Here is an 11,435-nt window from a genome sequence, read left to right as displayed (position 1 = left end):
TTTAATTAATCTATTATTTGACATTATTACTTTATTCATACTAAATTTATTATAAAGAGAGACCGAATTTTGTTGTGAGGAAAGTAAAAACCGGAACTACTCAGAGCTGTTAACCATAAAAAGGTTTTAATTTTCAGCATTAAAATAGTAATATATTTATATTAATTCATTTATTTCTGGAAAGTTTACACTCTCTAGTGAATCAACATAGATACGGTACAGATTTTATAAAATGTAGTCTTAAAAGACCAATGTTCTTTAAGTATAATAATAATATAATAATGCCGTCCTTGGTGGTCTAGCGGTTTTAGCATGCTGCCTTCTGGTCGCGGGTTCGATTTGTCGCAAAGTGCAATAGTAGTTTGTATAGATACGTGAGTATCATTATTGGTATTAGGTATATTTATTTATCAAAGCTTTAATGCACAAATACCAAAGTTAAGATGCACATGGCGGTCTTACCTTAAGACATGTTCTTCCAGTCAACCATACGGCAAACAGAGATCAGTTTTTTTTTTGTTTCTCGGACTACTCTAATCCTGTTGGCCGCAGATGGCCTTTACAGCTTCACAGGACGATAGGGGGCGAGTGCAGATGGCACTCCAAACCCGCGGAAGGTCTTATGGAGCGGCTGAAGGCCAACTCCTGCCTGACGGATACGACTTTAGTCTGAGGGCACCACTAGGGGTTCGAACCTCGGCTCAGGCCGTCGTAATTTCGATCCCCGTTTGAATTGGATAGGGGATCGATCGGAGGGGTCAGTGGGCGGTGCATGTATAAATAACAAGTATCATTGCCTTGCCTTTATCCCATTATTTGTGGTCGGCGCAGTACGTCATTCTCTTCCACTGCTCTCTATCAGCTGTCATATCTGAGCCAACGGCGGATCCAGCGGATCATGGGGTCATGACCCCCCCTGAGCCCAGGACTTAGGTGGACCACTAAATGACCGTAATGATTTTATTTATATATTTTGTCACCATACAGATTTTATTAATATTTTAAGTACAATACTTACGTACTTTTTACTTGTATATATTGTTATCAAAATTAAATTATAAGTTCTTGACTTGAACAAGGCTGTGACCTCCTGGCGCCATCTTTCACACAATCCATCCATCTTTTTTTAGGGCGTCCACCCCCTTTCCATCCATCCACGATCATAAGTAAATAAATAATAAATAAGTTCTTACGTAAATAACAAAACAATAAAAAAAATAAAATAAACTACTGAAAGCCAAACTAATTACTAAAATTATAAATCGGATACTATGTCTATAGATAAGGTTTTCTTACCCACCTTAAGATTTATTATATCGTAGGTCTAGACCCAGGCATAACCTATATGTCTAGTTCTTTCTCTGTTGGATACATACATTTTTAACATACCTCTAAATTAGATATATTGTTTTTTGATATGCTTGATCGATGGAAAAGCGACTTATTTTGTATAAATAGTTTATTTAGTGAATATAATATTATGATGGTTTTTTTTTTGACAACATTTATTTATTAAATAAAAGCGGCGATGGAGTGAGTTTTTTTTTTATTTATTATTTTATGGCTCTGGATACAAGTCCTTTTGATGTGCCAGTGTTACCAACATTTTTTCACTACATAATATTTTCCGTATCTTTGAATATACTAGCCATATCCTTCTTCTAAATGGACCTACATATAAATTTTAGAATGTAAGATCTAGTGGGGGACCTGGTACGTGACACAGGTTCTTAGGATACCTAGTACAGGCACCAGTTCTCCACAAATCTGATTTTTTGCATGGAATTTTACATGCCTCTGTTAGAACGAGGTTTGCAATCGATGTCTAGACTAACTGGTATGGCAGATGAAGTATGTTTGAATATTTGAAAAGATAGTGTGTTTTGTCATCTTGGCTGTCATCGTATTGATATATCCGTATAACTTATCTGTATTATTGTATATTGTATTAAATGTATTTTTATATTATTTTATCTTGATTAGAAATATATTTTGTTTATCTTATTCTACGTTGTTTAATTGGACACCACTGTAGTTACTCTGTTAACGTGAGGCAAGTACAGAGGTAACTTCCCTCACAGCCTAAAAGGCTCTGTAGCACTTTAATATGTATGTTTTTGTGGAGAAAAATTAATATATTATTATTTTTTTCTCAGCTTTTGCTGGTTTTCTCCACACTTACGGGCCGAAACCAAGTAAGTGCAGAGTGTGTGTATGTGTGTGTGCGCGTGTATGTATGTATGAGTGTGTGTGTACATATTGTGTGCCTGGTATGACTGGTGTTATATCATTTTCATCGATTTCGAGAAATTTATTATTTATTATTATTATTATTATTAAATAAAAGGGAGTAGGTGTGGCGAATTTGCTATTATCGCGCGGCAACACCGTTGCCTAGTTACGACAGAACAAGAAGATAGCTGGCCTGTCATTGGAGACCGAATCACTTTCTTATATATATCAATTGTAAATACTTCTTCAATACAGATATGCATATAGCCACAGCTGGTTTCTCTTCACATCCCTCTTCGTGGTGCTGCCGCTACAAGAAACACAACCATTACGGAATATTAGCCCCATCATGGCCGCTAAATAGGTATAACTACAATACAAATATATAAAAAAATACAGATAGGTTTTTAAAAAAAACCTTGGACAATTAAGACAGTGCCATCTAGTCCCACGGTAAGCAGAGCTTGTGTTATGGGTACTAGACAATTCATAAAAATGCTTACTATTGTATTAAATACATACAAAACACCCAGACCGATACAAACAATATGATTGACATGAATACAAATACAAATGTGCGAGGAATCGAATCCGCAACGATCGGAAGTCAACCAGTGTGCTAAACAACAGACCACCGAGGCCGTCAAAAAAATAAACAGTAGATATTTACAAGTAAATTTATTACAGTGTGCTAATACTCAATAAGGAGTATAGGGAGGCCTAAGTCCAGCAGTGGACGTCTTCCGGGATGCGATGATGATGATGATGATGATGAATACTCAATAAGAAAAATGATAGCAATGCGCGAACCCGCGGCCATCGGAAGTAAAGCGGCCGTAAAAATATTAAAAAAAAAGTGAATTACCGTGTATTAAAAAGTAGGCTAGCTTTATGCACACGTATAAATAATTTTATGTGTGTGCACACTTCGCAGTTGAATTTCCATGAATCAGTCGACGAAGGCCGGCCGAGGTAGAGAGAGATGGCGAAGTGAAAAATAAAACGAGCCAACACTGTCCGCCGCGCGCTTCTACAGGTTCCGTATGTTTTATAGTTAAAAAAACGCTGTCTAATCAAAATTAAAAATCAAATTTGATATACATAAATCATTTAGTCATAGAGGACACTGTTTATTAATTTTCTATTGTATCCCTATAGTACAGTTCTGCTAGCTACTTCAGTTGAGAAGAACTGGCAAGAAACAATATAAAATAAATAACCTACCTACAAATCTATACATATAAATAAAATTGGAGTGTCTGTTTGTAATACTGAAATAATCGTTTTTACTACATGCATATGAATATAAATATGGTACATACACATTTTGACAGGACCTTTATTGGCAGGTAGCTGATGTAATAAGAAGTAAATTAGGCTACTTTTATTTTAGAAAAATAAAGTTAAATTCGCACGAAGTCGCGGGTGTAGTTAGTGATAAATTAAAAATAAAAAAAATACATTAAATTAACGCGACAGCCTCGGTGGTCGAGCGGCACACCGCTTTACTTCCGATAGTCGCGGGTTCGATTCCTCGCACGGTGCAAACATTTCTATTCATAAATATGATTGTTTGCATCAGTCTGGTTGTTTTCTATGTATATTATGTATCTATTTACAAAAAAAGTCTTTGTATCAATTGTCTAGTACCCATAACACAAGCTCTGCTTACCGTGGGAGTAGACGATGCTGTGTTAATTGTCCAGGGCTATTTAATTGAATTTGAAATGAACAACCAACTTTCTAAAATCGGATACAAAACTAGTACGAAGGAACCCTAAAACCGACTCTTTTCACCGGCGGCATTCCGCGCCGGTCGTGACGTCACGCGTGGTCTGATGTCGCGTGATCATACCAGCTGAGATCGCCGGAGGCTGTTCGTTTATACATAGAGTAAACGCTCTATAAACGTTCAACTATCACTTTCTGACGTCACAACTAACAATTTTTTTTATACAACTATGGTGGTAAACAGGCATACGGCCTATCTGATGGCCTGAAACACGAGGTGTGTCACGTGCGCGTTGCCGACCTTTAAGAAACCTTAATATACCCTTCTTGAAAAACCCCATGCTGTAGTCTCGTAAGAAAACCTCGTGAGTTTCTCAATAGATGATAATGGAGTTCACCTGCTCGCGCTAACGATATACACTGGCGGGGCACCAGTGGAGGATGATAAGATAGAAATGAGGTGACGCCAGTTAGAGACGCCCACCGATCGATCCCCCGTCCAATTCCAACGGGGATCGAAATTACAATGGCCTGAGCCAAGGTTCAAACACCTAGTGGTGTCCTCAGACTAAAGTCGTATCCGTCAGGCAGGAGTTGGCATTCAGCCGCTCCATAAGCACTCCCATTTATATTCATGTATGATTGTTTCTGGAACAATCAGCACCACCTATGGTTGACTGGTAGAAAATGCCGCATGATAGTAACGCCAACTTTACTAAACTATATTTTGTATTGTGTGCATTGACCTAGATGGATACAAACAATTTTTTTTAATATCTTTGTATATTATGTATTTAAAAAAAAATGTTTCTATGTATTTATACTTTTTGGACACATAATCTTTTTTGCCACACACAACCACATTGTGGAATCACCTTCCAGCAATGGTATTTCCGAACCGATACGATATTGAAACCTTCAAGAAAAGAGCTTATTCCTTGTTAAAAGGCCGACAACGTACTTGCAATTCCCCTTGCGTTGCGGGTGCTCATAGGCGGCGGTAATCACTTACCATCAGGTGAGCCGCAAGCTCGTTTGTCCCCTGTGTTATAAAAAAATTATATCAGTTGTCTAGTACTTATAACACTAGCTCTGTTTAGAGATGACGCTGTGTTAATTGTGAAGGATTATTTATTTATAAAAAAAAATATATCAGCTATTTAGTACCTATAACACAAGCTCTGCTTAGCTTGAGACTAGATGGCGCTGTGAAATTAATTACGGTAGTCACTCAAATCAACAAAATATGTGTGAAACTTAAAATTATGTCATATGCCAAGAAATATGGGTCATGCAGAATACTTGGCAGTTTGGCACGCACTTCCGAGGCCGCCCGAAAATAGCATGTAGTCAGCCAACGGGGAAAGGTTGAATCAACTTCAAGTTTCTAAAGGCTTTCGGCTCTGAGTTCTAGGTTTATTAAGTGCATTTTTATTACAAATAGTAGGTACTTTTAATTAAAATCAAAATTAATTTCGAAAATAACTAATAAGAATTTTAACTAAATATCTTCACGTGTTTATACATAAAAAATATTGAATTTTGTATTTGTTATATTCTCGGCCTCAGTGTTTAGTTGCAGTTTAGCCTTACTTCTTATTGTCGCGGGTTCGATTCCTCGCACGGTACAAACATTAATATTAGTGTGTATGATTGTTTGTATCGGTTTGGGTGTTATAATATACATGTACAAAAAAAAAAGTAAGTATTTATAGCCGTTATCTACTTACCCATAACACAAGCTCTCCTTAAAAAAGATGGATGGATTATGTGAAAGATGATAGGAATAAAAGGAGAGTGTGTTCAGATATGACAACCGATAGAAAGCAGTGGAAGAGAATGACATACTGCGCCGACCCCAAATAATGGAATAAAGGCAAGGCAATGATAAATGATAACAAGCTCTCCTTAAGTTTGGGACTAGATGGCGCTGTGTGAATTGTCCTGAGATATTATTATAGAAGCAGAAAATACTCTCACCTCATCTCTGTTACACAATACGTTCCGATATCTTATAAATTCATTGTTCAAATAATTAAAAATTAAGATACGATAAAAACCCAGTGAGGCGAGAGATTCTGTTACAGAACAAGTCCGGTGTTCTGAAAATGGTGTTGGTAACATTTGATAAATCAAATATGGCGTATTTAATTGAAATTAATCAATAATTATTGTAAGATAAACAAGATACAGATCACTGTCATCTTTGAATCGACAATTGTAAAATCTGCTCACTCCAGAATAGGGAAGGACGCTTTGCAACACCACTCGACATGAACAGTTTTATTTTTTTACAATGCTTTATTGCACCAAGTTTAATCTCAGATATATTTAAAAGTATAACAGTAGATTATAGAAAGAAGAAAGTACAAAAGGCCTTATTGCTAACGCAAATTCTTCCAGACAACCTTAAGAGAGAGTATTGCTAAATATGAGATAGGCCGTACACGAGTGATTAAAACAATGTATGTACACATTTTTTAAATAAATTAAAATTAAGATTTATGTAAATAAATTAAAATTAAGAGTACGATTACAGCGGGATAGGTTCAAAAAGTAATCTAATATTAAAACAAACTATTAATATACAACTAAATATAAATACACACATACATATATAATATACATACAAATATCATACATACAAATAAAATTTATATAGTACTAACTATTGCCCGCGGTTTCGCTCGCGTTAATTTATCCCCTTACAAGTGGAATTTATCAAAATCTTTCCTTAGGGGATGTCTACGTCATAGTAGCTTTATGCATGCAAAGTCTCAGCCCGATCGGTTTAAATTTGGTTTCATACAAACTTTCATCCTCTATTTTATCCCTTTGGGGGTAGAATTAATCAAAATCCTTTCTTAGCGGATGCCTACGTCATAATATCTACCTGCATGCCAAATTTCATCCCGATCCGTCCAGTGATTTGGGCTGTGCGTTGATAGATAACTATGTCAGTCACCTTTGTTTTATATATATTTAGATATTATACTACACGTATGAAGCAACTAAAGTGGAGAAGAAACGAATACTTCTAGTTGGTATACGTATTGTAGATTAATAGAATTGTAGAACCGTAATAGAGTAAAAGAAGATCATAGAGTAGAAAAAGATATAAAAACTTTGTACGCATTTTTCCGAAATTTGAAATTTCGCACACTTATAATTTATATAGAGAAAGAGTGCACAAAGCTAATATTTTTTTTTTAAATTATTATTTATTACAAACAGACACACGCTTTCACAGAATAACAGAAAATAATTAATCTGTATAATTTATAAATTTTTAATCTGTTAGTTTTATTTTGCATGAAATAAGTCAATTATTCAAATTGATATTCAAATATTTTATTGTGAATATTTAATTTTGTAACGATTTTACATAAATAAAGTAGTTACAAAAATATATTTCACCAGTAATAATAATAATAAATAAAGTGTCTCTATATCTTACTCCGAGAGCATACAATAGGTCAAAATGATTATTTCTAAAAAACTAAGTATTTATATCAGTTGTCTAGTACCCATAAAACAAGCTCTCCATACCGTGGGACAAGATGGCGCTGTTAATTATCCAGAGTTATTTATTTAATTGTTGTTCGGTATATCGACATTGCCAACAAAATATCAGTTAGAAGGGTGGCAATTTAAAAATAACAGTTTATTAATAGATGACAATGAACGATTCGTTCGCGCAAAACATCGCCGACGGCTTTTAGAAATAAGTATCAATGGCATTCCACTTGACTGCGCGCGCCATTTTGTTATTTCTTATTTATTTTCACAGGCCGGCATCTTTTCACCGGCCGTTTGTAATCTATGGTTTTGGGGATACGTATATATGTATTTTTAATAATGTTTTTAAAAGAGTTGAGGTTGTAATATGGTTATAAAAATAGTTTTTATTGTAAATGTTTTATTTAAAGTAGATTTTTATTATATTACATTTCAATTAATGCGTTACACTTACTTGACATTTGTCATTATATTTCGCCCAATTTCCTTAATTATATGAATTACTTTTTAAATTATACCCTATGTGTTATTCTAATGTATAAACTGCATTACTGCAAAGTTTCATAAAAAAATATTTTTAAAATAGTTTTTATTGTATTTTATTTAGAAGTAGATTTTAAATATATTGCATTGTTAGTGGGTTTAATAATTGAAAAATTTATTTATAGATAATTTAACACTTCTGTACGCAATAAAAGATCCGGGTCGTATCTACTTAGAGTTCCAGATAAACAAATTGAACATAGAAAATAGACCACGACGATTGCAATTGACATTTTTATAATCATGTGATAGTAATTTTTAATTGCATTCTATATGTCGATTTGGTTTGTGTATTTTCCTACGTATCCATTTGCAAAAAAATATATTTAAGTATTTTTATCAATTGCCTAGTACCCATAACACAAGCTCTATTTAGCATGGGACTAGATGGTACTGTGTTGATTATCCAAGTTTAATATTATTTTGCTATATTCTTTTGTCCCTATCGTGGGGTGATAGAGGATGAAAATTACCAAACAATGACAAATATAAAAGAAATAACATTGTAGACTATATAAGGACCAGGAGTTACCCGACATTGAGGGTGACGCAGCTGGAATCGAGTCACAACGCGAGTTTCAAGTCGTTGTGTCCAGGTGACTAACATGCTGCCCACCTTCATGAAGGAGGACTTCTGGCCGAAGGGTGTGGTGTATCGGCACTATCGTTGCGGATTGCCGTCGTCAGTGCCGTGTCTCTATGGACAATTTGAATTTATATTTTATAATTATTTCATATGCATATTAGTCTATAAGCTATATGTAAAGGCCCTATAACCTGAATTAAATAAATTAAGATTTTTTTAAATAGAAGACAAAAAATTCACTTTTTTGAGTTTAGACCACAGAGCAATTAACAATAGATATATAAGAGTTGGCCGTTAAGAGAATTGGACCAAAATATAGTCTGTATATCCTATAATTCTTCTAAAAAAGAAAACCTTACACAGAGTAACATAAAAATTGTCTTGCATATATGAGAATATTTTTTTTCTAAAACGTCATCATTTGCTTCTTCCTAGGTACTGAACTGACCGTACGGCGGCCATGACGCGCGCGCATTTTGTTGTGAATTAAAATAAACTAGAACTGTGTTAATCTTGTTGTTTCTTGCTTTTTCTTTATTATTTAAAAGAGCTACACGCAAGTTTCCTGCTCGTTCTTTTTGTGTTGAGTCTGCGTTCCAAATGAGTGGTAAAATCAAAACATGTGACTGTAATAAGTTTATAAATATTAATGAAAGAATAAACATTATTTGTATTTCTATTTTATCCTATATCATTTTTCACACAGTCCATGCATCTCTTTATTGGCCTTCCTCTGCTCTTATAGGCTCCTAACCTTCAAAATACAGAACCAGATAATTTAAAACACTTTATTCAAGCAATTGCTTGTAAAAATGCCGTGCGAAAAACATTGGCAACACATATTAACAGAAGAATTATTGTTCCTAGTGACGCACTGGTTTGGACTTTGGAACTAATGTTGCATAATTGAAACCTGTTATTTGTGGCGATGTAATAGCTTTGGACTTTTGACTGTTGGTCTATGAACGGGAAGTTAGCATCGATAAATAACAGGTGGTGTTTTGTATTGGCAGGGCGTCATGCCAATTTCAAATATACAGAGACCAACGAGACATCGAGACGGGAGACAAATGAGAAATTAATATTCTTAATTTACTTGCTACATCTTATTCTTAATGCCTTACTAATCCTTACTATATCAGATGGGCCTTATGCTTGATTCCCACCAACGTAGTATAAAAAAAATATTATAAATGCGAAAGTAATTCCGTCTGTCTGTCTGTCGCGCTTTCACGCTATTCTGGCTGAACCGATTTTAATGAAATTTGTTACACAGATTGTCTAGACCTTGAGAAAGGACATAGGCTACTTCTTAATGCAAAAAGGGTTATAAGGGGTTGAATGCAAGGGGTTGAATGAAGTGACGATGCTTTGAATTTTTAAAGCTACAAGCTTGAAACTTATTAACTTTAAAATAACCAGGTAAAATAAAATAGGGGATGAAAGTTATTTTTGTACCTAGAACGATGTAACTTTTTATCTTTGACTTTTATATATAAGATTATATATAAAATTTTTAATAACCCTTTTTTTTAACCAGCATTACAAATTTTTGTACAGCCTACGTCCTTTCAGCCTACGTCCTTTCTCGGGGTCTAACCTATCTGTGTAACAAATTTCATTTAAATCGGTTCAGTAGTTTTGGCTGTCTGTCAGTCTTCATATCATCATGAAGACTGACAGACAGAGTAACTTTCACATATATTATTAACAAAATTATATCAGAAATAATTATAGCAGCATTAAAATATATCGAAAAAACCTTATCTTTTTTTATTTTATTTACATGAAATAAAAAAATTATGAATAAACGTAAATTGTACGGAACACGTCGATTTTAAACAGTCATCGCTTGCCCAATTTTTTATGAACCATCCCAAGAAACGGGGCACATAATATTATTATTGTAAAATTGACACCTCTCACGTGGAGTGGCCGCCATTGTGTGGAGTAGCGAAATGGATGCGCCTGCGCACCGGTCACCCGTATACAGAATGATGTTAAAATAGTTTTACCCCTTATTTATAAAAACACCAAATTTTTATATAGTCTTAATATTAATATTATAAACGCGAAAGTTTGTGAGTATGGATGGATGTTTGTTACTATTTCACGCAAAAACTACTGAACGTATTTTGGTGAAACTTTACAGTAATATAGCTTATACATTAGAATAACAAATAGACTATTATTTAAAAGGTTATTATGTACACTGGACGAAATATAATAATGAATGTCAAATAAGTGTAATGCAGACGAAATTGCGCGGGCCAGTTAGTTCAGTATAAAATAAAGTCGCTTCCACTGTCTGTTGGCTTCGATCTTTTAAACTACTCAATGGATTTTAATTCAGTTTTTAACATTAGATAGGGTGATTCAAGAGGAAGATTTATGAGATAATACATGTACACCCGTGCAAAGGCAGGGCGGATAGCTAGTATAATATAATAATGTATTGGTAATTTGTGTAAATTGTATACAGCGCCATCTAGTCCCAAGCTAATTAGAGATTGTGTAATGGGTTCTAGACTACTGATACAAATACTTAAATACATTTTTTTTGTATATACATAATAATAATATATGTAGATAGAGAATACCCAAACCATCATACTCATGAATATAAATTTTTGTGACGTGTGAGGAATCAAACCCGCGATAAACGACTTATTACACAAATACTACCTTTTTATTAAAGTGAGGCTGAGGTACACAGACAATTTTTACACAGACTACCTCTCTTTTAAAGTGGGGCTGAGGTACACAGACAATTTTTACACAGACTACCTCTCTATTAAAGTGAGGCTGAGGTACACAGACAATT

This window comes from Achroia grisella, unplaced genomic scaffold (assembly GCF_030625045.1).
Source record: "Achroia grisella isolate CSIRO2021 unplaced genomic scaffold, CSIRO_AGI_Agris_v1 utg149, whole genome shotgun sequence".
Classification (NCBI taxonomy): domain Eukaryota; kingdom Metazoa; phylum Arthropoda; class Insecta; order Lepidoptera; family Pyralidae; genus Achroia; species Achroia grisella.
Note: the sequence above shows the minus strand (reverse complement) of the source record.